This window comes from Loxodonta africana, chromosome 2 (assembly GCF_030014295.1).
Source record: "Loxodonta africana isolate mLoxAfr1 chromosome 2, mLoxAfr1.hap2, whole genome shotgun sequence".
Taxonomy (NCBI): Eukaryota; Metazoa; Chordata; class Mammalia; order Proboscidea; family Elephantidae; genus Loxodonta; species Loxodonta africana.
In genome coordinates, this window is record NC_087343.1 from 214,798,976 (window position 1) to 214,824,190 (window position 25,215).

At 40.7% G+C, this 25,215-nt stretch overlaps 1 long non-coding RNA gene across 1 annotated transcript in view; it reads right to left on the bottom strand.

The window, feature by feature from the left end:
- The window catches only part of LOC135230390 (uncharacterized), a 51,947-nt gene that overhangs the window by 11,782 nt on the left and 14,950 nt on the right, over positions 1-25,215 (bottom strand). The window contains exon 2 of the long non-coding RNA XR_010321057.1: positions 9,227-9,379. This is a non-coding gene — a long non-coding RNA (uncharacterized LOC135230390). The remainder of the gene's footprint in view (positions 1-9,226; positions 9,380-25,215) is intronic.

The following is a 25,215-nucleotide window of genomic DNA, read 5'->3' on the forward strand; positions in this document are numbered from 1 at the left end:
ACTAGGTGGTGATGAAGCATTATGCCCACAGATGAGCAAACAACAAAGAACTCCCAGCCCGCCTGCTCAGACATAACCAAATAAAACAACAAAGCAGGACAAAGCAAACAAGTCTACAATCAATAAACAAAGAATATAATTCCTTTGAGAGCAGACAATATCAAAACAGAAAAAAAAGGACAAGACGGTTCCAGTAGATGTCCAAAATAAAACACCAGATGACCTCCCAGTAGAAGAAAAGGCACTAGAACTACCTGATAGGGAATTCAAATCTCTAATATTCAAAGCTATCCAAGAGTTGAAGGAAAAAGCAAACAAAAATGAGAAAAAATTGACAAAACCATGGAAAATACAGGCGAAATCATGGAAAACACAGACAAAACAATGGAAGAATTCAGAAAAATAATACAGGAACAAAATGTCAAAATAAATCCACAACTACAAATCATACAAAAACAGGAATTAAAAATCCAAAAGATAAACAACGGGATTTCAGAAATGGACACTGTCATAGAAGGTTTGAAATAATAGGAGACAGGATCGGTGAAATTGAAGACAAATACGTGGATACAACTTTGAGGAAAAATCAGAGAAAAGAGTGAAGAAAAATGAAGGAGCCCCGAGAATGATGTAAGATACAATCAAAAGCAAAAATGTGCAAGTGATCAGAGTTTCAGAACAGGAGAAAACAGAAAACACAGAGAGGATCATTGAAGAATTGCTGACAGAAAACTTTCCTAATATCATGAAAGATCAAAAGCTGACCATCCAAGAAGCTCAATGAACCCCATATAGATTAGACCACAAAAGAAAATCACCAAGACACACACTAATCGGACTTGCTAAAACCAAAGACAAAGAAAGAATCCTGAGAGTAGCACAAGAAAAAAGAAAAGTTACATACAGAGGAACAACAATAAGACTAAGCTCTGATTACTCAGCAGAAACTATGCAGGAAAGGAAGCAATGAGATGATATATATATAAAACCTTGAAAGAAATTTCCAACCAAAAATAATATATCCTTCAAAACTCTTGCTCGGATATGATGGTGAAATTAGGACATTTCCAGATAAACAGAAATTAAGGGAATATGTAAAAACCAAAACAAACTTACAAGAATTATTAAAGGGAACCCTTTGATTAGAAAACAAACACTATCAGATGACAGCCTGAATATAGGGTGCAAGACTGTATCAGCCAGATACCAACCTAGGTAATGAAGTCTCAAGGACAAATCAAAACGAAATGATTTACAACAATGAATCAGAGAGGTTAATCTGTAAATGATAAGAATGTCAGAACAATAAAAGAGGTAATAAATGGTGTAGATATAGAACTTTCAAATGGAGAGGAAGTCAAGGCAATACCAAGTAATAAAAGACTGGTTCAAACTTGGGAAGATAAGGGTAAATTTCAAGGTAACCACAAAGAAGGTTAACAAGTCTACTCATCAAATTAAAGAAGAAAAACATAAAGACTCAGTAAACACAAAATCTACACCCAAAAAAAGAGATGAAAAAAAATCCACAAACAAAAGAAATTCACCACAGGAGAGTAAGAGGAACAAAGAAGACATCAGCACCACAAAAAAAGCACTACAAAATGACAGCAAGAAACTCAGACCTACCAATAATTCCACTGAATGCAAATGGCCTAAATGCACCCATAAAGAGACAGTGACAGAATGGATAAAAAAAATTAAAAAAAAAAACAAAACAGGATTCATCAATATGCTGTCTACAAGAGACGCACCTTAGAAACAAAGACATAAATTTATTAAAAATCAAAGTATGCAGAAAAATATATCAAGAAAACAGCTACCCAAAAAGAACAGGAGTGGCAATACTAATCTCAGATAAAATAGACTTTTAAAAAAAATTCACCATAAAAGACAAAGAAGGCATTATATAATGAATAAAGGGAAATCCATCATGAAGACATAACCATAATAAATATCTATGCACCCAATGACAGGGCTCCAAAATATATAAAACAAACTCTAACAGCACTGAAAAGAGAAATTGATAGTTCCACAATAATAGTAGAAGATTTCAACACACCACTCTCGGTAAAGGACAGAACACCCAGAAAGAAACTAAACAAAGATACAGAAGATCTAAAGGCCACAATGAGACAAGTTGACTTCATACACATATACAGAACAGCCCGGCCAACAGCTGAAAAGTACACATTCTTTTCCAAAGTACATGGAAAGTTCTCCAGAATACACCACATCTTAGGCCAAAAAGCAGCTCTCAACAAAATCCAAAACATTGAAATAATACAAAGTATCTCCTCTGATCACAATGCCATCAAAGTAGAAATTAACAACAGGAAGATCAAGGAAAAAAAAATGCATGGAAACAAAATAATACCCTGCTTAGAAACCACTGGGTAATAGAAGAAATCAAAGATGGAATCAAAAATTTCCCATAATCAAACAGGAATGAAACACATCATACCAAAACCTTTGGGACACAGCAAAGGCAGTGCTCAGAGGTCGATTTATAGCAATAGATGCACACATCAAAAAAGAAGAAAGGGACAAAATCAAAACATTAGCTATACAACTCAAACACATAGAGAACAACAAGATAAGCCCACAGCTACCAAAAGAATGGAAATAATAAAGATCAGAACAGAAATAAATGAAATAGAGAATAGAAAAACAAGAGAAAGAATCAACAAAACCAAAAGTTGGTTCTTTGAAAGGATCAACAAAATCGACAAACCATTGGCCAAACTGACAAACAAAAAACAGGAGAGGATGCAAATAACCCAGATAAGAAATGCAATGGGGGATATTACAACAGACCCAATGGAAATAAAAAAGATTGCAACAGAGCACTATGAAAAACTATACTCCAACAAATTTGAAAACATAGAGGAAATGGACAAATTTCTACAAACACACTACCTACCCAAACTAACACAAACTGATGTTGAAAACCTGAACAGACCCATAACAAGAGATGAGACTGAAAAGGTAATTTAAAAAACTCCCAAGAATAAAAAAGCCCTGGCCCAGATGGCTTCACTGGAGAATTCTACCAAACATTCAGAGAAAACTTTACAACAGTACGACTCAAACTATTTCAGAACATAGAAAAGGAAAACATACTCCCAAATTCATTCTATGAAGCCAGCATAACTCTGATACCAAAATCAGGCAAAGACACCACAAAAAAAAAAAAATTACAGACCACTATCCCTCATGACTATAAAGGCGAAATAGCCAATAGAATTCAGCATCATATCAAAAAGTAACAAACCACAACCAAGTGGAATTCAAACCAGGTATGCAAGGATGGTTCAACATTAGAAAATCAATCAACATAATCCACCACCTGAATAAAATAAGAGAATCACATGATCACCTCAATCGACACAGAAAAGGCATTCAACAAAATCCAACACGCATTCCTAATAAAAACTCTCAATAAAATAGGTATAGAAGAGAAATTCCTCAGCATAATAAAGGGCATCTATACAAAACCAACAGCCAACATCATTCTTAATGGAGAAAGGCTGAAAACATTCCCCTTGAGAACAGGAACTACACAAGGATGCCCTTTATCACCACTCCTATTTAACACCATACTGGAAGAAAGAAATAAAGAGCACCCAAATTGGTAAGGGAAAAGTAAAACTGTCCCTATTTGTGGATAATATGATACTGTACGTAGAAAACACAAACAACTCCGTGAGATAACTACAGGAACTAAGAGAAAGATTCAGCACAGTAGCAGGATATAAGGTAAACATACAATGATCAGTTGGATTCCTATACACTGATAAGGAGAATGATGACAAGGAAATCAGGAAAACAATACTAATTATAGTAGCCCTAAAAAAAATAAAAATGCTTAGGAATAAATCTAACCATGGATGTAAAAGACATACACAAAGAAAACTACTACTAAACACTACTGCAAGAAACCAAAAGAGATCTACATAAATGGAAAAATACACAATGCTTATGGATAGGTAGACTCAGCATGGTGAAAATGTCAATTCTACCCAAAGCAATCTACAAATACAATGTGATCAATCCTGATCAAAATACCAACAGCATTCTTTAAAGAGGTGGAAAAATTAATCATTAACTTTATATGGTAACAGAAGAGGCCCCGGGTAAGTAAAGTACCATTGAAGAAGAATAAAGTAGGAGAACTCGCACTACCTGACCTCAGAACCTACTATACAGCTATGGTAGTCAAAACAGACTGGTACTGGTACAATGACAAATGCATTGACCAATGGAACAGAATTGAGAACCCAGATGTAAATCTATCCACCTACAGTCGCCTGATCTTCAACAAGAGCCCAGAGTCCATCGGATGGGGAAAAGACAGTCTTTTTTAACAAACGGTGTTGGCAAAGCTGGATGTCTAGCTGCAAAAAAATGAAATAGGACCTCACACCACATACAAAAACTAATTCAAAATGGATCAAAGACCTAAATATAAAACCAAAAACTATAAAGTTCATAGACGAAAAAATAGGACCAATGTTAGAGGCCCTAATACATGGCATTAACAGGATACAAACCATAACCAACAACACACAAACTCAAGAAGATAAGCTAGATAGCTGGGATCTTCTAAAAATTAAACACTTAAAGCTCATCAAAAACTTCACCAAAAGAGTAAAAAGAGAACCTACAGACTGCAAAAAAAAATTTGGGTATGCCAAATCCAACAAAGATCTAATCTCTAAAATCTACAGGAAAATCCAACACCTCTACAAAAAAAGACAAATAATCCAATTAAAAAATGGACAAAGGAAATGAACAGACACTCTGCCAAAGAAGATGTTCAAGCGACTAACAGACACATGAGGAAATGCTCACAATCACTAGCCATTAGAGAAATACAAATCGAAACCACAATGAGATACCATCTCACCCCAGCATTACTGGCACAACTCAATAAAACAGAAAATAACAAACACTGGAGAGGCTGCAGGGAGATTGGAAATCTACTGCTGAAAAAAAAAAAAAACTGGGAGGAATGCAAAATGGTACAACCATTTTGGAAAATTATATCGCGATTCCTAGAAATACTATATGATCCAGCAATCCCATTCCTAGAAATATATCCTACAGAAATAAGAGCTGTCACACGAATAGACACAGGCACACCCATGTTCACTGCAGCATTGTTCACAATAGCAAAAAGATGGAAACAACCTAGATGCCCATCAACAGATGAATGGATAAACAAACTGTGGTATATACACACAATGGAGTGCTACAAAACTATAAAGAATAATGATGAATCTGCAAAGCATCTCATAACGTGGATGAATCTAGAGGGCATTATGCTGAGTGAAATAAATCAATCACAAAAGGACAAATATTGTATGAGACCACTACTATAAAAACTTATGAAAAGGTTTACACACAAAAAGAAACAATCATTGATAGTTATGAGGGAGGGGATAGGTGGGGATGGAAAAACACTAAATAGACGATAGATAAGTGGTAACTTTGATGAAGGGTAAGCCAGTACACAATACTGGGGAAGCCAGCTCAACTAGTACAAGGCAAGGTCATGGAAGCCTCATCGACACATCCATACTCCCTGAGGGACTGAATTACTGGGCTGACGGCTGTGGGGACCATGGTCTCAGGGAACATCTAGCTCAACTGGCATAACATAGTTTATAAACAAAATGTTCTACATTCCACTTTGATGAGTAGCGTCCGGGGTCTTAAAAGCTTGCTAGCGGTCATGTAAGATACTCCATTGGTCTCACCCCATCTGTACAAGGGAGAATGAAAAAAAACAAAGACACAAGTGAAAGATTAGCCCAAAAGACTAATGGACCACAACTACCAAAGCCTCCACCAGACTGAGTGCAGTATAACTAGATGGTGCCTTGCTACCACCACTGACTGCTCTGACAGGGATCACAATAGAGGGTCCTGGACAGAGCTGGGGAAAAATGTAGAACAAAATTCTAACCCACAATAAAAGATCAGACTTACTGACTTGACAGACTGGAGAAACCCTGAGAATATGGTCCCCAGACACTCTTTTAGCTCAGTAATGAAGTCACTCCTGAGGTTCACCCTTCAGCCAAAGATCAGACAGGCCCATAAAACAAAATGAGACTAAAGGGGCACACCAGCCCAGGGGCAAGGAATAGAAGGCAGGAGGGGACAGGAAAGCTGGTAATAGGGAACCCAAAGTCAAGAAGGAGAGAGTGTTGACATGTCATGGGGTTGGCAACCAATGTCACAAAACAATACATGTACTAATTGTTTAATGAGAAGCTAGTTTGTTCTGTAAACCTTCATTTAAGTACAATTAAAAAAAAAAGTGTTAAGCACGGACAGTAAAGAAGCTACTAGCTTAAGAGATAATGAATGATGAGTAAGCAAGTAAGTTTTGAGGCACAGCCAGCCAGAGACCATAAGATGTGTTAAATATAGACAGAAAATTAGCAACCCATTAGATATATTAATGGTAAAAAAAAAAAAAACAACAAAAAAAAAAAAACTTTTTTTTTTTTTTTGGTAGATATAATAAATGGGATATATGATTGAACAAATAAAAGTTTAACTTAGAGAATAGCTAAGTCAAAAGCTATGGTCATTCCACCTCTGGGTTGATAACTAGGCCATCCTTAAGTGGTCCACCATGGGTGATACCATTATGGTCCCATTCTGACTCTACATGTGCTCTACCCAAGAAATACAGATAAAACCCATATCTGTTCAGCAGGCTGAACTGTATAAAGATGGCAAGCTACAGCTGTGGTCCAGACATAATGCAATTGTGTGTAGGCTCCAGGCACTGTCTGTGGAAGCACCTTGCACATCTTCAGCTCTGGACCTCACAACCTCACCATCAGCAGGGAGGGCTGATGCAACAGAAGGAGAGAGAGAACATATGAATATTACATAACTCAGGGTTTAGGTGATACGGTCCTTTCCAGGAGACCTGGTAGTGCAGTGGTTAAGCTCTCGACTGCTAACCGAAAGGTTGGTGGTTCAAATCCACCAGCTGCTCCATGAGAGAAAGATTTAGCAGCTTGCTTCCAAAAAGATTTACAGCCTTGAAAACCCTAAGAGCAGTTCTACTCTATCCTATAGAGTTGCTATGAGTTGGAATCAATTCTATGGCAACCGGTTTGGTTCTGGTTTGATGTGTGATCACCTCCCCTTGCTTCAGGGTGTGTGTTTAAACTGATTCAATAAACCTGTGATTCAGCATCTTAAAAAAAAAAAAAAAAGGTCTCAGATTTGATCCATGATTGTCTGAGCTGTCTGGACACAGAAAAATTTTTTCCTGGATTGCTAAAATCATTTCCTCGTCCATGCTTTGAGGATTTAGAAGGTCTGTTTAGAAGCTGTCAACACATGGCATTGCAGTCGATCTCAGGGAAAGGGGTAACTTTTGTTGGCGTTCTATTTTTTCCCCAGTGAAAACTATTTTCCTTCCTCTGGGTGCTGCTCCTGTAAGAATTTGCAGAGAACAAATGAGAACATCTGTCTGGAAGGGGCTCCTCTTGCACCTCGGGAGCCTTGGAATTCTCTGTACAGATGAGCAGCCCCTTTCTCAGCCTGATGGTGAGAGCCAAAAAGCCACATGACCATTAGGAATTTCTCTCTTCCTTTGAACCAACGTGAAGAGAGAAATTCAGTCTTCTTGTTTTGTCCTTTTGTTACTAAGGCACATCCAACTGGAAGAGATGTACATAGATGAAGAGGCAATCTTTGGAACAGAACAAGAGGATACTGCACGGTTTAAAGTCAGGAAAGATGTGAGTCAGGGTTGTATCTTTTCACCACACCTATTCAATCTGTATGCTGAGCAAATAATTCAAGAAGCTGGACTATATGAAGAAGAACAGGGCATCAGGATTGGAGGAAGACTCATTAATGACCTGTGTTATGCAGATGACACAACCTTGCTTGCTGAAAGCGAAGAGGAATTGAAGCACTTACTGATGAAGATCAAAGACCACAGCCTTTAGTATGGATTGCACCTCAACATAAGTGTCATGGATTGAATTATGTCCCCCAAAAACTGTGTCTCAATTTGGCTGGACCATGATTCCATTATTCTGTGGTTGATCTCCATTTTGTGATTGTAATTTTATGTTAAAGAGGATTAGGGTAGAATTGTAACACCCTTACCAGGTCACATCCCTGATCCAGTGGAAAGGGAGTTCCCTTGGGGTGTAACCTGTACCACCTTTTGTCTTTCAAAAGATGAAAGGGAAGTAAGAAGAGAGTTGGGCACCTCGTACCACCAAGAAAGAAGTACCAGGCACAGAGCATGTCCTTTGGACCTAGGGTTCCTGCACAAAGAACCTTCTTGTCCAGGGGAAGATCTATGAGACGGTCCTTCCTCCAGATCCGACAGAGAGAGAAAGCCTTCCCCTGGAGCTGATGCCCTGAATTTGGACCTCTAGCCTACTAGACTGTGAGAAAGTAAATTTCTCTTTGTTAAAGCCATCCACTTATGGTATTTCTGTTACAGCAGTACTAGATAACTAAGACAACAAAGAAAACAAAAATCCTCACAACTGGACCAAAAAGCAACATCATGATAAACGGAGAAAAGATTTAAGTTGTCAAGAATTTCATTTTACTTGGATTCACAATCAACATCCATGGAAGCAGTAGTCAAGAAACCAAAAGACACATTGCATTGGGCAAATCTGCTTCAAAAGACCTCTTTAAAGTGTTAAAAAGCCCAAAGACATCACCTTGAAGACTAAGGTGCACCTGACCCAAGCCATGGTGTTTTTAATCTCCTTCTATGCATGTGAATGCTGGGCAATGAATAAGAAAGAGTGAAGAAGAATTGACACCTTTGAATTGTGGTATTGGAGAAGACTATTGAATATACCATGGACTGCCAAAAGAATAAACAAATCTGTCTTGAAAGAAATACAGCCAGAATGCTCCTTAGAAGCAAGGATGGTGAGACTACATCTCACATACTTTGGACATGTTGTCAGGAAGGATCAGTCCCTGGAGAAGGACATCATGCTTGGTAAAGTAAAAGGCAGCAAAAAAGAAGGAGACCCTCAATAAGATGGATTGACACATTGACCACAACAATGGACTTAAGCATAGCAACGATTTTGAGGATGGCTCAGGACCTGGCAGTGTTTTGTTCTCTTGTACATAGGGTTACTATGAGTCAGAAGCGACTCGATGGCACCTAACAACGACAACAACAAGGCACATCTTGGGGACTGACCTCAGCTGGCCCCCAGTGGTAGTGCCCATGTTCAGGTTCCACCAAGCTTCCCCTCATCATATGAAGACATCATCCAGAGTTGTCCCCAGGGAAGTGTCCTTGATCTGGGGCAGGGGTCTTCTTTTGTTCTTTTCAGACCCCATCATGGTCTGCCTATGAACAAAGACACAGGTTTATTTCTCACACTTTTTGTACAATACTAAGCCCCTCAGCAGGCCTGAGCCTCATCCTGTCATGGGCGTAGGAAGGCCCCTTTTGCGGGCAGCTCACCAGGACACAAGACACTCCAGTCAGCTTTCCAGCTGGCACCAGACCTTAGCCTACCTGTCTTTGCACAGAAAAATGCCAGCTTTTTCCACCAAGAAAGGGATTTACCAAGCATTGGTAGAGAGCTCGGGGAAAAAGGAGAAGAGCCTAGATAGACGTTTCCCTCTCTTCTAGATGCTGTCTTAATTTCTAGAGCTGCCATAACAAAATACCACAAAGTGAGTGGCTTTAAAGAACAGAAATTTATGGTTTTACAGTTTGGGATGTTAAGAGTCCAAAATGCAGGGAGTTAGCAGGCCCATACTCTCTGTTCCAGGGGAAGATTCTTCCTCCTCTCTTACAGCATCTGGTAGCTCCAGGTATCTCTTGGTGTTCTCTGGCTTGTAGCTGTATCTTTCCATGGTGTCTTCCCCCATGTGGCCCTGACTCCAGCCATGTCTATTCTCCCTTTTGTAAGACACCACTCAGAAGGGATTAGGACCTACTCTACTCTGGTATGACCTCGTTAATTTAATTGATAATATCTTCAAAGAAAAACTTTAATTCCAGACAAGGTCACATTCACAGGTACAGGGGGTAGGACTTCAATGTATCTTTTGGGGGGACACATTCCAATCCATAAGAATTTCTGAAACCTGCAGAATGTGGCCCCTCTGGAAGCTGGAAAGCCAGTGTGACTGGACATCCCTCAGAGCTGGTGGCCTTCTGCCTGCTGCCCAGTCAGGACATCTGCTACCCTTAGGAAGATCTGGTGGCCCACCCAAACCACCAGAATTAGCTATAGATGGACGCCCTTTGGGAAGGCCCAGTTAAATTCCTGAAGATAAAGAAACCCACCCCAATTTTTTGGGGCTAAGCTACTTGATTTATTTTCTAATGCTGGAGATAACCCATTGCCTTTGAGTTGATTCCAACTCATGGTGACCTTATTGTGTCAGAATAGAACTCCATAGAGTTTTCAATGGCTGTGATTTTTCAGAAATAGATTGCCAGGCCTTTCTTCCAAGGCCCTTGTAGGTAGATTTGAACCTCCAACCTTTTGGTTAGCAGCTGAGTGCCACCCAGGTACTCTTACACCCACTAAAACTGTTGCTGTCAATTCCAACTCATAGCGTCCCTATAGGACAGAGTAGAACTGGCCCATAGAGTTTCCAAGGAGTATCTGGTAGATTCAAAGTGCTGACCTTTTGGTTAGCAGCTGTAGCACTTAACTATTATAGCCCACTAGGAGGGCTATAATAAATAACGGAAAATAACACTTGTTGGCTAGGACATGGAGAAATCAGAACCCTCATACATTGCTGGCGGGAATGTAAAATAGTACAGCCCCTTTGGAAAAGCAGTTTGGTAGTCCCTGAAAAGTTAAACATATAGTTACCATATGGCCCAGCAATTCTATTCCTAAGTAGATACCCAAGAGAAGTGAAAACATGTCCACACATGAACTTGTACGCAAATGCTTATTGCAGTGTTATCTGTAATAGCCAAAAAGTAGAAATAACTCCAAATGTCAATCAACTGTTGAATGGATAAATAAAATGTGGCATATCCATACAGTGAAATACTATTCAGCAACAACAAAAAAAAATGAAGTACTAATACATGCTACAACATGGATAAACCTTGAAAACATGCTAACTAAAAGCCAGTTCAAAAAAGACCATATATTGTATGATTTCATTTATATGAAATGTCCAGAACAGACAAATGTAGATACAGAAAATAGGTTAGTGGTTTCTTGGGGATGGGGAAGTGGAGGTGATGGCTAAGAGGTGCAGGGTTTCTTTTGGAGGAGATGACAATGTTCTAAAATTGATTGTGGTGATGGTTGCACAACTCTAAATACATCATTGTTATTTGGTGCCATCGAGTTAGTTCCAACTCATAGTGACCCTATGTACAACAGAACAAAACACTGCCGATTCCTACACCATCCTCATAATCACTGCTATGTTTGAGTCCATTGTTGCAGGCCCTGTGTCAACCCATCTCGTTGAGGGTCTTCTTCTTTTTAGCTAACCCTCTACTTTACCAAGCACAGTGTCCTTCTCCAGGGACTGATCCTTGCTGACAACATATCCAAAGTATGTGAGACGTCATCTCACCATCCTTGTTTCTAAGGAGCATTCTGGCCGTACTTCTTCCAAGACAGATTTGTTTGTTTTTCTGGCAATCCATGGTATAGTCAATATTCTTCACTAACACCGTCATTCAAATGCATCAGTTCTTTGTTCTTCCTTATTCATTGTCCAACTTTCGCATGCATATGAGGAGATAGAAATACCACGGCTTGAGTCAGGCATACCTTGGTCCCCAAAGTGACACCTTTGCTTTTTAACACTTTAAAGAGGTCTTTTGCAGCAGATTTGCCCAATGCAATATGTCGTTTGATTTCTTGACTGCAGCTTCCATGGGCATTGATTGTGGATCCAAGTAAAATGAAATCTTTCACAACTTCAGTATTTTCTCTGTTTATCATGATGTTGCTTATTGGTCCATTTGTGAAGATTTTTTTCTTTACTTTGAGGTAAAATCTATACTGAAGGCTGTAGTCTTTGATATTCATCAACAAGTGCTTCAAGTCGCCTTCACTTTCAGCAAGCAGCGGTGGGTCATCTGCATAACACAGGTTGTTAATGAGTCTTCCTCCAACCCTGATGCTGAGTTCTTCTTCATACAGTCCATCTTCTCAGATTACTCGCTCAGCATACAGGTTGAATAAATAGGTGAAAGGATACAACCCTGACATACACCTTTCCTGACCTTAAACCATCCAGTATCCTCTTGTTCGGTTCAAACAACTGCCTCTTGGTCTATGTACAGGTTCCACATGAGCACAAGTGAGTATTCGGGAATTCCCAATCTTCATGTTGTTATCCATAATTCTTTATAATCCACACAGTTGAATGCCTTTGCATAGTCAATAAAACGTAGGTAATCATCTTTTGGTATTCTTTGCTTTTAGCCAAGATCCATCTGACATCAACAATGACATCCCTTGTGCCATGTTCTCTTCTGAATCTGGCTTGAATTTCTTGCAGTTCCCTGTCGATGTACTGCTACAATTGTTTTGAATTATCTTCAGCAAAATTTCACTTGTGTGTGATATTAATGATAAACCAAAAGCCAGTGCCATCGAGTCAATTCTGACTCATAGCCACCCTATAGGACAGAGTAGAACTGCCCCATAGAGTTTCCAAGGAGTGCCTGGTGGATTCGAACTGCCAACCCTTTGGTTAGCAGCTGTAGCACTTAACCACTACGTCACCAGGGTTTCCGATATTAATGATATTGTTCTATAATTTCTGCATTCTGTTAAGTCACCTTTCTTTGGAATGGGCACAAGTGCAGATCTCTTCCAGGTGGTTTTCCAGGTAGCTGTCTTCCAAAAGTGTTGTCATAGATGAATGAGCTCCTCAGGTGCTGCATCCTTTTGTTGAAACATCTCAATTGGTATTCCATCAATTCCTGGAGTCTTGTTTTTCATCATTGCCTTCAGTCAGCTTGGACTCTTTCCTTCAGTACCATTGGTTCTTGATTATATGCTACCTCCTGAAATGGTTGAACATCAGCCAATTCTATCTTGGTACAGTGGCTCTCAGTATTTCTTTCATCTTCTTTTGATGTGTTCTGCGTCACTCAATATTTTGCTCATAGAACCACCCTTCAATACTGCAATTTGAGGCTTGAATTTTTTCTTCAGTTCTTTTAGCTTGAGAAATGCCAAGTGTGTTCTTCCCTTTTGGTTTTCTAACTCCAGGTCTTTGCACATTTTGTTATGATACTTTACTTTGTCTTCTCGAGCCACCCTTTGAAATCTTCCGTTCAGCTCTTTTATTTCATCATTTCTTTCCTTTCCCTTTGCTACTCTATGTTCAAGAGCAAGTTTCAAAGTCTCTTCTGAAATCCATTGTGGTCTTTTCTTTCTTTTCAATGACCTTTTGCTTTCTTCATGTATGATGTCCTTGATGTCATCCCTAATCTCATCTGGTCTTCAGTCATTAGTGTTCATTGTGTCATATTCTTGAGATGGTCTCTAAATTCAAGTGGGATATACTCGTTTGTACTTTGGCTCTTATGGATTTGTTTTCATTTTCTTCAGCTTCGTTTTACACTTGCCTATGGTCTGTTCCGCAGTCAGCCCCTGACTTTGTTCTGACTGATGATATTGAGCTTCTCCATCATCTCTTTCCACAGAAATAGTTGATTTGCTTCCTGTATATTCCATCTGGCAAGGTTCACGTATATAGTCACCATTTATGTTGTTGAAAAAAGATACTTGCAATGAATAAGTTGTTGGTCTTACAAAATTCTATTATGTAATCTCTGGCGTCATTTCTATCACCAAGGCCATATTTTCCAACTACCAATCCTTCTTTCTTTCCAACTGTCACATTACAATCACCAGTAGTTATTTTATTGCAGCTTGATTGCACGTTTTATCAATTTCAGACTGCAGAAGTTGGTAAAAACCTTTAATTCTTCATCTTTGACATTAGTGGTTGGTGCGTAAATTTGAATAATAGTCATATTAACTGGTCTTCCTTGTAGGCATATGGATACTATCCTATCACTGACAGCATTGTACTTCAGGACAGATCTTGAAATGTTCTTTTTGACCATGAATGTGATGCCATTCACTTCAATTTGTCATTCCCAGCATAGTAGACCACATGATTGTCCAATTCAAGATGGCCAATACAAGTCCATTTCAGCTCACTAATGCCTAGGATATCACTCTTTATGCATTCCATTTTCATTTTTGATGCCTTCCAATTTTCCTAGATTCATAATTTATACATTATTAATGGATCTTTGCAGCCATCTCTTTTCATTTTGAGTCATGCCACATCAGCAAATGAAGATCCCAAAACCTTTACTCCATCTACATCATTAAGATTGACTCTACTTTGAGGAGGCAGCTGTTCCCCAGTCATATTTTGAGTGACTTCCAACCTGAGGTCCTCATCTTCTGGCACTATACCAGGCAATGTTTCATTGGTATTTATAATGTTTTCACTGGCCAGTTTTTTTAGAAGTAAATTTCCGGGTCCTTCTTCCTAGTCTGCCTTAGTCTGGAAGCTCCACTGAAACCTGTCCACCACAGGTGACCCTGCTGCTATTTGAAATACCAGTGGAATAGCTTCCAGCAACCCAACAACACACAAGCCACCGCAGTACGACAAACTGACAGGTAAATGGTGGCTAAATACACTAAAAGCCATTAAATCTTATACTTGAAATGGATGAAGTATGCTCTTGTTATGTTTCATCAAGTCAGTGCCAAATCATAGCAACCTCATATATAACATAGCAAAACATTGGTCAACCCTGTGCCATCCTCATAATAGCAGGTATGTTTGAGACCATTGTTGCAGCCACCAAGTCAATCCATTTCATTAAGGGTCTTCCTCTTTTTCCACTGATCCTCTAGCTTTACCAAGCAGAATGTCCTTCTCCAGGGACTGGTCTTTCCAGATAACATGTCCAAAGTAAGTGAGACAAACTTTTGCCATCCTCGCTTCTACAGAGCATTCTGGTTGTACTTCTGCCAAGACAATTTTTTTTTTTTTTTTTTAATTCTTCTGGCAGTCCATGGTAGGTATATCCAATATTCTTCACCAACACCGTAGTTCAAATCTGTCAATTCCTGGATCTTCCTTCATGAAGTATATGGTATGTGAGTTATACTTCAATAAAGCTATTTTTTAAAAAACCAACGAAAGGGAAGAAAACAGAGGATGGGGCTACAGATGAAGAAAATGGTCGTGAGCTGATAATTTGTGAAAGTGATTGATTCTGGTTTTATATACATTTGAAAAATCTTTATGATAAAGAGTAAAAAAAATGAGTTTCTATTAATAAGAGGAGGAAGGGAAGATTACAAGGAGAAAGGTAGCAGGTTGTTATAATTACAAAACTTTTTGATACAAATAAATCTTTTCTTGAAAGTCATCACCTTGGCAAGCTGTGCACTTACGGCAGGGAAGCTTCACCTCGTTAACATTTTTGAATTCCTCTCTGAACTTTTTTCTAGGCTTATGTCTATCTTTTTCATGTGACTTTATCTCTTCAGGATGCATTTGATTTTAAAATATGTTTCTTTTTTTCAAATATTTAAAGCAGCTATTCTAGGGAATAAGATGAGTAATCAAGTCAGAAAGTACTATATCAGTCAAACAGAAATCACTACATGCCCAGTGATGGAAGTATTTATAGCTCCACCTTTGAAAATTTCATGCCACGTAACTGAATCTGAATCTGACCATGCTTCTAGGTATACAACTATCAGCTTATAGAAAATAAAGGAAGCCGAAGACCACAAAGGGCCTGCAATCAGCAAACCCTAGATTGTGGGAAATTCCAAAGGAAATATGACCTGGGATTTCTTATTAAAAGGGGAGAAGAGGGCAGGGGAGCCACAGGTTACAAGAGACTTGAGACTTATCAATCAAATGCAATATGTGGACTAGACTGAATTTTGTTTTGAACAAAGCAACTCTAAAATGTTTGCAACAATCAATTAATCTTAAGTGCGGACTGAATAATCAATACAAAGAAATAAATAACTTTGGGTGTGATTATTGTATTTTTAAAACGAGTCCTTATCTTTTAGAGATACACTTTGAAGGTTTAAAGGTACATGTTTGTGGCTTATGACTGGGCCATAAAAAGGTAAGAAGGTAGAAGTTTAAAAATATGGCCTTTACATTTTTCCAGCTAGGAGGAAGGCAGAAGGCAGGGTCCGACTGTCCCCTACCGCCTAGTCCCCAATACCTTTGACAAAGAATTTAAGAAAAGAGGCCTGCTGGCCCATCATCAAGAAACTGCCTGCAGGCTTGACTTCGAGCCTACCTGTTTATGGAGGTCATCTGACATTGAAAAATCTAAGACCCTAGGTTAAAAAAAAAAAAAAAGATTTAGGCAATTTTTTGGAAAGAATATTGGCCAACGGGAAGTGGATATTTACATAGCAGAACTGCAAAAATGAAAAACATAAGGAAGAAACTACAAAGCAGAAGATAGATTTGGGTGCTTTTTTTTTTTTTAATGTATACAAATGAGATTTCTATACACCAAAAACCAAGCATAAACAAAAGAAAACACAAACAAAACACTAGGAGAAACACTTAGAGAAACATGAACAAGAGTTATTCTCCTTAATATAAAACACTTCCATAAATCAGTAAGTTAAAGGGGACTGTGCTGGATATGGTGGACTAGCACCTAAGACTCATTCTAACCTGCTTCTTCATGCCTTCCTGTAACTATACAGGTCAGAAATATAAAACCTACTCTATAAGTCTGCTATTGCTACATAACAAGTCACCCCAAAATTTGGTCTTCCCTATTAGTTAAAACTAACCACCATTTATCATTAATCACAAGTCTGTGGTTGGTTGATCTAAGCTGGGCTTACTCATACAGGTTGAGTGTGGCTCTAGTCCTTGTATCTCTCATCCTTCTTCAGGTAGTAGGTTATCCCAGGCACATTCTTCTCATAGCATTGGCAGAAGTACAAGAATAGTAAGCCCCAATGCACATGTGCTTTTCAAGACTCTGCTTGTCCCCCCCAAAAAACCATTACTACCAATATTCCATTGGCCAAAGCAAGTCACACAGTCAAAATCAGGGGCAGGAAATTATCTTCCACCACCGAGTTTATCATACTGTGGTGGTTTATGTGTTGCTATGATGCTGAGAGCTATGCCACCAGTATTTCAAATAACAGCAGGGTCCTCCATGGTGGACAGGATTCAGCAGAGCTTCTAGACTAAGACAGACTAGGAGGAAAGGCCTGGTGATCTACTTCTGAAAATTAGCCAGTGGAAACCCTATGGATCACAACAGAATGTTGTCTAATACAAATGGACCACAACTACCACAGCCTCCACCAGACTAAGTCCAGCACAAATAGATGGTGCCTGGCTACAACCACCAACTGCTCTGACAGGGATCACAGTAGAGGGTCCCAGACAGAGCTGGAGAAAAATGTAGAACAAAATTAGACTCACAAAAAGAGACCAGACTTACTGGCCTGACAGAGAATAGAGAAACCCCGAGAGTATGGCTCCTGGACACCCTTTCAGCTCAGTAATGAAGCCACTCCTGAGGTTCATCCTTCAGCCATAGATTAGACAGGCCCATAAAACAAAACGAGACTAAATGGTTATACCAGCCCAGGGGCAAGGACTAGAAGGCAGATGGGAACAGGAAAGCTGGTAATGGAGAACCCAAGATCGAGAAGGGAGAGTGTTGACCTGTCGTGGAGTTGGCAACCAATGTCACAAAACAATATGTGCACTAATTGTTTAATGAGAAGCTTGTTGTTCTGTAAACCTTCACCTAAAGTACAATTTAAAAAATATATTGTCCAATACAGCACTGGAAAATGAGCCCCTAGGTTAGAAGGCATTCAAGATACATATTGGCAATAGGGAGAAAAGATGGTGGATTTGTCAGCTGCACCTTACCTTCCCCTTAGTTTTTCCCCAGAAAAACTAAGCGAAACAAAGGCAGACGACAATCCAGGAACCCCAAACATCAAAAAGGAAGGTCAACAGTTGAATCAAACACTGACTGGAAGAGAAAATTGAACAGATGCAGCAAGTGAGGAGTACCATGAAATGGAGAGGTTCTATTAACCACCTCGACATATGCATGCCCATGTTCATTGCAGCATTATTCACAATAGCAAAATAGATGGAAGCAACTGAAGTGCCCATCAAGGATGAAAAGATAAAAAAAAACTGGTACACACACACAATGGAACACTGCTCAATGATAAAGAATAATGATGAATCCGCAAAACATCTCACAATATGGATAAATCTGGAGGATACTCTGCTAAGTTAAATAAGCCAATCACAAAAGGAAAAATATTGTCTGAAACCATTATTATTAAAAAACAATAAAAGGTTTACACACAGAAAAAAGATTCTTTGATGGTTACCAGTGAAGGGAGGGAGAGGGAGGCAAATTACTAAATAGATAGAAGACACATGGTAATACTGGTAAAGGGAAAATCAGTACACTACATGGGGGAAATCAGCACAACATGACAAAGGCAAAGGAAGACACTGAAAGGAACACGAGAACTAAGGGCAACTACAGCAATTACTATAACACAGACAATCCTGCAACAACAATATTAACAAACAATAATTTACAAAGGGATACATAGGCAGGTATGCATGCTAAAGAGACATAGGAGGGTGTAAGGGAGCATGCTCACCTGCAGACATAGGTTAGGTTGTGGGTATTTCTACACACATTTGTAGATGTTGCATGTATACTAATTTAGACAGTAAAACACACAAGGGGCACACACGAACACCTCCTGGGACAAAAATATTAGGCTTGAAAGCTAACGACCAGAGATTCAGGGGACATCTACATCAACTGGCATTATAAAGTGCATAAAAACAACGTTCTACATCCTACTTTGGTGAGTAGCATCTGGGGTCTTAAAAGCTCGTGAGCAGCCATTGAAGATGCTACTAGTGGTCTCTTCCCATATGGAGTAAAGGAGGGTGAAGAAAACCAAAGACCCAAGAGAGCAATTTGTCCAAAGGACTAATGGAGCACATGAACTACACCCTAAAAAAACCTGAGACTGGAAGAACTAGATGGTGCCTGGCTACCAATACCAACTGCTTTGACTGGGATCAGAATAGAGGGTCTCAGACACAGCAGGATAAAAATGTAGAACAAAAATCAAATTCATAAAAAAAAAAAAAGGCCAGACTTATTGGCCTGATAGAGACTGGAGGAACCTCAGAGACTATGGCCCTAAGACACTCTGACTTCAAACTGCAGCCATTCCCAGAAAATACCTTTCAACCAAGCAATAGATAGGCCCATAAAATAAACAATAACACCTGAAAAGAGCGTGCTCCATAGAAGAAACAATTATATGAAAGCTAAAGAGCACCCTTTGCCTAAAAGCCAAGATGAAAAAGCAAGAAGGGGTAAGAAAATCAGACAAAAGGAAACAGGGAACCCAGGGAGGAAATGGAGAGAGTGTTGACACAGTATGGGGATTGCAACCAACGTCATGGAACATTTTGTGTACAATTTGTTGAATGAGAAACTAATTTGCTCTGTAAACTTTTACCTAAAATCCAAATAAAATACTAAAAATTAAAACACACACAGAGCATACCAATTGTGAAGATGACTGGGCAACGTTTCATTCTGTTGTACACTGAGTCACCATGAGTCAACAGCCAACTCAATGGCAACTAACAACAGCAGTAGGACATGGAAAAGTTTCATTACAAAGGGTGTGTATAGGGACGAATGGAGAATTCGGGTCAATAATACAACCTACCATAACTACATCTCCTAGATTCCCTTGCAGCTAGGGTTCTCAGTGTGATTTAGGCTCATCATGCAAGATTTAGAAACTGGAAGTGAGGTGAAAGCCATGCCTTTCTTGCTCTGCTGTCTCTGGTGTCAACTATCAGCATGGGAGTGATTGGTTTTTCTGCAACAGCATTAGCAGAAGCAGCCCAGGGACCTCTCACTACGTTCCTGTGTCAAGAGCACCCACATTGCTAATGCTGAATATAGCAGGTTCCATACTGTTCTGGAACTGGCAGCAATTGGAGCACTTCCTGATTGTGGTGGCCCGGTCTGGAGCTGGCAGCTCTAACAATCATTTCTCAAGTTGGCAAGCGGCTTCCTGATCACCAAAGAGGCAGCAGCTGCCTTGGTGACCCAGTTCCATGGAGTGATTCTGGCAGAGTGAGGTGCCTCCTAGCACTTAACAGCAGAGTTAAAAGAGCTTTAAAAAAATAAAATAATAAAAGAGCTTTGTAACACTCGCTGAGCAGGGCAGAGGCCAAGGGTCAGAGCGAGGTATGCCTGTGGGCACAACTGAGAAGAAGCTGTCCTGATGGAAGAACTGTATCCTGAGTGTTCCTGAACCTGACTTGTAACTTGTTACTTCCCTAACAAACCCCATGACTGTGAGTATGGTCTGTGAGTTCGATGTGGCCGCTGCAGCAAATTATCTAACTCAGCAGAGGAGTAGTGAGTGCTATGGGAGAGATAGTTGGTGTCAGAATTAGTAAAGATGGTGGAGAGAGGAGGCATGCCTGACCTCTGCCTCATAGAAATCAGCCTTGGGCTGTTGATCTTGATTCTCTTTCCCACTCGTGAAGTTAAGGAGGTCAGACACTGCCACCACACCAATTTTACAGTTGGTGTCAGGAGCGGAGATCATCACAATGGCTCCAAACTCATGGAAGCACGGGACTTTGTCAGAGAAAGAACGAACGGGCTTGGTAAGTGAAACTTTTGATTCTTAGATGGTTATTTTGATTGTTGTTATGTGTAGTAGTGAAATAAAAGTTACGCTGCAGCTGAGAGGGGAAAAGCCACACCTGGAGTGGCCTGGGAAAAAAGCCAGGCCAGATAAGTGGGATGGTTGATAGGGCACCAGGGTCTAGTGGTTCTACCCATCCATATGCATATGAATGGGAAGATAGCCAAGGGGTGGAGAAGAGGAAACCGGACTTTTTAAAAAAGATTTATGTGTTTATGTTAATGTTTTACTATGGATAGATATTGAATGTTCCTTCTACCTAGTGTTGTAAAACCTGTTGCCATCGAGTCTATTCTGACCCATAGCACCCCTACAGGACAGAGTAGAACTGCCCTATACGGTTTCCAAGGAGCAGCTGGTGGATTTGAACTGCCGACCTTTTGGTTAGCAGCTGTATCACTTAACCATTATGCCACCAGGGCTCCAGTGTTGTAAAGCAGACCTAAATGTTTGATAGAAATGAATATTAAGTATTATAAATTACAGAGAACATGTAACTCCACCTTGAGCCAATACTTGATTGGATATGCTAAAAGGGGAACTAAGATTTGCCTGAAAGAAACACAGCCTGTTAATTTCAATGCACCAGCCCTGAGTACACCTGAGCTGCACCCTTTGAAGTCAGGAAATTTTGCACTTGAAAAGACATACACATCTACCCAGAACTGCTGAGAGAACTGAAGTTTTGCGTTTGAAGGAAGGACCTGCAGGAGGAAAAAATGACCATTTTGTTTTTTGAATTTCAAGCAAATGGTTCACCTTTGAGGTAGGAAGTGATTCATATTGAGGCAGGAAAAGTCAGTGCCCATCAGAACCCCCTTCCAAGACAGGAAGTTAAAGGGAGCCAACAAGTAGACAGCCTGGTATGCTTACCTCAGCTGACCACCTGGCTCCACTCAGTAAGTGGAAGTGGGGAAACTACAGCAATGAAGAGACAGGCACTGAGTTTGGACATGTTGCGTTGGCACATGTTGGCCTAGCCCACAGGGGCTAGGATGAGAGAGAAAGGACTGGCTGGTCAGAAGTTTAGGGAGTTGTGTGCACTCCTGAGATTATGGGTAGAGGCCCATAGACCTAGCCCATGGGGGCTAGGGATGAGAAAGATAGAAGGGGCTGGCTGGTCTGAAGTGCCTGAAGGTATGTGTGAAGTCCCAAGCCTGAAGCTAGTACCCATTGTGACCTAGCTTGGATGGCTAGGGATGAGCCAACCAGAACTCGACTGAATGAAAAGAAAGATGTTTGCCACCATGAACTGGTGTAGACTGCTGCAATTTGATGGCTTGCTCTGGACTGGACTTTGCTTATGGATGCAGATGCTTAAAGTTCCAATTGGAACAAAAGATTCTTCAAGACCAAGGAACATGCTTGTCTCCTCAGAGTCCTGGTTTGATAGGAACGGGCAATTTAAACATTGACTAAAATAGATGGAGATAAAGGCATGAAGTGGTTGGCTTAAACTCTGTCATGGATTGAATTATGTCCTCCCAAAAATGTGTGTATCTATTTGGCTAGGACATGATTCCCAGTATTGTGTGATTTTCCCGTATGTTGTAAATCCTGCCTCTATAATGTTAATGAGGGAGGATGGGCAGCAGTTGTGTTAGGGCAGGACTCAACCTACAGGATTAGATTGTCTTGAGGCAATCTCTTAACATACAAAAGAAAAAAAGTGAGCAGAGAGACGGGGGACCTTGTACCAACAAGAAAGCAGTGCTGGGAGTACAGCGCATCCCTTGGACCCAGGGTCCCTGCGTGAAGAAGCTCCTAGTCCAGGGGAACACTGATGAGAAGGCTAACAGAGAAAGACACACTGGAGCTGACACACTGAATATTGACTTTTAGCCTACTTTGCTGTGAGAAAATTAATTTTTCTTTGTTAAAGCCACCCATTTGTGGTATTTGTGTTATAGCAGCACTAGATAACTAAGACACACACTTTCATGGCTGTGCTTACACTCAAAATGGGGGGAACAAAGGAGGATCCCCACTGAAGAGATTCCTCTTTTCTTGACGGGTCTGGGGAAGGAGAGGGTGCGGGAAGATGCCCATAGGATTATATGATTTAGCCATGAGAGCTGATTGTTAACAGGGTTAATTGTGATTGTAAAAACTGTAAGTGTGAAAGAGTAGGCTAAAGGGGAGGCACTGCTGGACAGTGGCTGAACCTAAAGTCTCTTAAAGGTTTTGCTATGCTGATACCTCGTGAGGCTCAGAGCAAGGGAATAATCTCTCAGTTAAGTTTTATCAAGAAACCAGGAAGGGTGACACAAAGATGCCTTTTGGAGAACCTGACCAGATCAAGTGGATACCTGTAGCAGACCTCAATGGCTGGTACCTGAATAATTGCACCCTTAGGACGTTTTGCCCTATAGAAGGACTAATTGTTAATAACTGTTTTATACTGGTAAGGTTATTAGAAGGGAAAGGTATCCTTCAACTATGAAAGAACCATGGTTAGAAAAGTCAGGGGGTGGTCTGTGGTGTGATGGATCACTCTTACATGGCCTTTCTCACCATGATCTTGTAACTCCCACCCAAATGATTGGGTAGGACTATGCTGATAAGGTAATTGTGGCCCACCAAGCGGATTGGTCAGTTTTGCTACCCAGCTAAGCTTAAAATGAGCCACCCCACAGGCAGGAGGAGAGGATCTCGCTACTACCAGGAAAGACGAGCTAGGAGCCGAATACATCCTTTGGACCCAGGAACCCTGCGCTAGGAAGCTCCTGGAGCCAGGAGACTGAGAGAGAGAGAGCTGTAACACTGACGACAGCAAGAAGTGGTGGCAGAGAAACGGTGGCAGGAAAGAGTGGTGAGAGATGGCACAGTTGGCTTCCCAGCCCACAGAATGAGACAGCTGAGTGCTTTGGGGCAGGAGGCTTGCTGGTGGAGAGGGTGGTCCAACGAGCACTTGGTGGAGCTAGGTTGGTTGACCCACAGAGCTAAAGTTGAGCTCCTATGGACTAGGGCTTAATGGCAGAGTTGGGTGTCTTTAGGGTACTTATAGGCAGAGCTAAAAGAGCTTTGTAACACTTGCCTGAGCAGGGCAGAGGCCAAGAGGCCAAAGAGAGGGGTGGCACGGCTGAGACTGTCCTGAGGGAAGAACTGTACCCTGAGCATTCCTGAACCTGAATTGTCAACTGTTATTGCCCTAATAAACATCACAACTGTGAGTGTTGTCTGTGAGCTCTGTGTAGCCATTGCAACAAATTATCAAACTCAGCAAAGAAGTAGAAAGTGCCATGGAAGGACTGGTTGGTGTCAGAACTGGTAAAGATGGTGGAGAGAAGAGGCATGTCTGACCTCTGCCTTATAGGAATCAGCCTTGGGCTGTTGATCTTAATTCTCTTTCCCCCATGTGAAGTTAGAGAAGGTCAGATGCTGCCGCCACACCATTTTTACAGGAGTCCAGAAACCAATCCATGGTACCGAAAGACAGCCAAGGAGCCCTGGTTGTGCAGTGGTTAAAGCACTCAGCTGCTAACTGAAAAGTCAGTGGTTCGAACCTCCCAGTTGCTCTGCAGGACAAAGTTGTGGCAGTCTGCTTCTGTAAAGGCTTACAGTCTTCGAAACCCTATGGGGCAGTTCTACCCTGTCCCATAGGGTTGCTATGAGTCAGAATTGACTCGACAGCAATAGTTTTGTTTTCTTTGTTTTTGTAAAATGACAGCCACTATGTGGCCTGCTTGTCCTGCCTCCTCCCAGCCTGGTGAAGCCCTGCCGGGACCCCAACTGACCAGGTCCTCAGCGCTCAGGCCAGGGCACACAGGAGAAGAATGTGGGGTTGTATTCAAGTGAGAGCAGTGCCAGGGGATTGCCTCTCCCCTACCACCTGCTGGGTGCTCACTGCACCATGGTTCTGACTCTGAACTACATCATCTCCCCTCCCTGAGAGGGCAGCAGACAAGGAACTCAGAAACCTTACCCTAATCTTATTTTCAGAAAGACAATGGGCCCCAATCCTGCCTGGGCCTGGCTTCAGCAACCCAATTGTTCTTAGAACCCAATGAGAATCAATAACACTTTCTTAAAGGTGAGGCTTTAGGTTCTCCTGTCACCCATCCCTGCCGAAGCTGTTATCTGCCTTTAACAAATAAAGATTGACAGAGATGTGACTGTGCCCGATACATTTCCTAGTTGCCTGAAGGCCTCAATAAATGGCTGTAAGCAAATGAAGGAGTTTGTTTTAGTTGATTGTCTCTTTTCCATTGCTGGAGAATATAACAGCAGCAAACATTTACATAGTGCTGACCATTTGCTGGAGTCCCTGGGTGGTGGAAGTGGCTGCTAACCAAATGGTTTGAGGTTCAAGCCCATCCAGAGGTTCCTTGGAAAAAAGGCCTAGCCATCCACTTCCAAAAAAATTCGTCAGTGAAAACCCTGTGGAGCA